Source organism: Antrostomus carolinensis, unplaced genomic scaffold (assembly GCF_000700745.2).
Source record: "Antrostomus carolinensis isolate BGI_N321 unplaced genomic scaffold, ASM70074v2 scaffold43008, whole genome shotgun sequence".
In the NCBI taxonomy this organism is placed as follows: Eukaryota; Metazoa; Chordata; class Aves; order Caprimulgiformes; family Caprimulgidae; genus Antrostomus; species Antrostomus carolinensis.
The window spans coordinates 719-3,852 of record NW_010333280.1 but is presented as its reverse complement, the minus strand read 5'-3'; positions in this window follow the sequence as shown (position 1 = coordinate 3,852).

Here is a 3,134-nt window from a genome sequence, read left to right as displayed (position 1 = left end):
GGCCTTCCCCCCCCCCCCCCCCCCCCCCAAAGGAGAAAAATTCATCAACTATCAGCCACACGTGCACACACAAAATTACACTTCTGGATTAATATCTACTAACCTTGTAATGTAGTAACAGCTCTGTTCCCACCCACTAAGCCAGAAGGAAAGCAGCATTCCTGGCATTTTGCTGTTACCAAAACAGTTGGTTTATGCCAACATTTTATAGTCATCGATTTCGGAGAGTTCTCATTTCTAGCAAGCTCACATCAGCAGTGGGGCCAAAGCAAGATACAATTCCCATGGACTGAATCCTCCACTTCAGTCTCCACCAAAACAACTCAATCCCATAATTCCCTCCTCCTGCCCTCAAGTTCTGCAACATCCAAATGATGCTGAAACCCCTGGAGAAGTAATTGCGTGTGAGCGGTACCTGAGCGCTGCTGCATCGGATCAACGCAGCCCTGCAGAGATGGACAAAGCCAAAGGTGGACATGGCCATTCAGGAATGTTGTGGACAGATTCTGCATGGATTTGTGCTTGTAGAACTGGGAAATCCCTCAAACTCCAGCAAATAAGGATTTTTAGGGTCAGTTACCCACCAGTTCTGCAAGAGCTGCAGCTACTGCCTTCGCGGTTGGCACTTCCCACGGTGCTGCCTTCACTCATCCTGTTAACACTAAGGTAAGTCTTACTGGGCCACCCAGGCTGGCTACGTGCTACTTTATGCCTGAAATAATACAGAGACACATTAAAAACCCCAGGGCATCAATACAGCTAATTTACACAACTTGGGTACCGACCTGACAAGTGATCTGCAGCTCAGGTATCCCTGCACCCATCCATCTGCAGAACCAGTGCCTAACCCTGTCCCCCTCCCCTCCAATTATCCCTGCAGCACAAACTGTTTCCGAAAACCCCCCCCAAAAAACCCAGTTTCACTGATATAACCTTTAAATATCAGCATGGAGGCACTGGGTGAGAAGCCACACGTTGGTATGTCCACGTTTAGTTTCTTGGCTTCTTGCAGCTCAGCTCTTGCAGCAAAATCAACCAACTATTGATTTTAGATCATGGGGTTGGTTTCCTTCCTAACTCCTGCTGCAGGTGGGAGGTGAAGCTGCCCTGTGCTGCCTCCAGGATGGGCAGCTCGATGGGAAGCTGGGGCAGTAACTCCAAACATCAGGAATTCTGCTTCTTGAAGATGTCACTAGATAACAGCCACCACAAACCAAGGGAGCACCCTTCACTGCCAGCCTGGAGAGACCTGCAAGTCAAGAACAAGTGCTCAATGACAAGCAGAGCCATGAATTAACCCCAAAGTTGCTCTGAACCCACCTCATCAGCCACAAGCGACTGCAGCAGCGACTCACGGTGAAGGCCAGATCCATCCTATGTTAACAGGAGCCACATATGGGAACCAACAACCTCCAGGTCTTAGCACAACCAAGGAAAGCTTTTTTTCCCCTCCCCAGTCAATCAATAAATATGGGTGTAAAGCAGCAGACAGCATTTGCTAGCGTGGCATTAAGCCTAGCAAAGATCAGGGCAGAAAATCAAATTACTGCACTATTTATCTGTGAACTGAGGGACCAGAGCAACTGAGAAAGGAGAGGGAAAGAAAAACAGCATCTGCTGGGGCCAAACACACACTTCCCAGCAAGCCCAGTTGAGCTAAATCACATCTAACCCACTCGTGAGAGTATGGACATGCCAGCAGCCCAAACCCCATCCCAGTAGCCCAAACCCCATCCCAGCAGCCCTAACCCCATCCCAAGCAGCCCTAACCCCATCCCAAGCAGCCCTAACCCCATCCCAAGCAGCCCTAACCCCATCCCAAGCAGCCCTAACCCCATCCCAAGCAGCCCTAACCCCATCCCAAGCAGCCCTAACCCCATCCCAAGCAGCCCTAACCCCACCCAAGCAACCCAAACCCCACCCCAGCGGCCCAAACCCCACCCCAAGCAGCCCTAACCCCATCCCAAGCAGCCCTAACCCCATCCCAAGCAGCCCTAACCCCTTGTCCTCACTGACCAGAGTGGGGCTGGGACCAGCAAAGACCATCCCCATCAACATGAAGCCTCCCAGCAGGAGAAATCCCAGCACCAAGCACACGCACCCCACATCCCACCAGCACAGGAGCAAAAAGCATCGTTTAAATCATCCAGCCCTCACCAGCAGGAGGGAATTCCTGGAACTGGAAGCAGCAAAGTCATCCCTGAACCACAAGAGTTGCTGTATCAGGCACCTTGAAGTAACCTTTGTTAAAATGCTGTTTAATTAGCGCGGTGGAACCGCACGATGCCGGAGCAGGAGAAGTGACTGTTAAACTCCCCGAGCAGAGAGGAGACACGGAGCTTCTCCACTCCCAACCTGCCAAGACACGACTGCCAACTCTCCACCACCCCTAATCCCAGCGCTGGGAGGTCCTGAGGATTCCTCACTCTCGTTCAAGGAAAAATAAAACCACAAGCTCATTAGCAAAACATTATGTCATTAGTAAAGCAACTCGCCCGGCTGCTGTTTGAGGCCCATTTAGTCATTTGTGGGGAACGAAGCCGTTGTGTAAATCTGCTTCACCACCCCACGTGCTGAAGCGATGCTCCTCGCGGGCACATGAGCTCCAGGGAGGAATCAAACACCCTGACCAGCTGCAGGGCTGGGAGATGAGGTTGTCCCATCTCAGAAACCATCCTCTGCTTCAAAGGGGATGTAATTTTGGTCTCCACTACAGCCTGGTTGGCTTTTGGGCTACCAAAGTGCCCGGTCACCACAAGCCAGCACTGCAGGTCACACCTGACCCAAGGTCAGCATCTTCAGAGCAAGCCTGGAGAAGGTTTTCTGCTCACCCATGGAGTGCTCACCCCGCACTGAGGAGGCAACACACCCCAAAAGCCTCACAGGAGGTTCATTAACCCTGCGGGGAAAGGATTGTGCTGGAACCCTCAGAGTCCATTCAGTTATTTAATGCTGCTCCCGGGAGGGCTGCACAGAGGTTGGGCAGGCTCTCCTTGCCTCCTCCACCAGGAATTTCACCTGGAAATGCTAAAGAAAGTTGTTTCTGGAGCACAGGAGGCTCACCCTGACCAGAGCTGGGGCACAGATCAGCCCTTCACCCTCCCCAGATGGTATCAAGCACCTCGTGTCTCCTG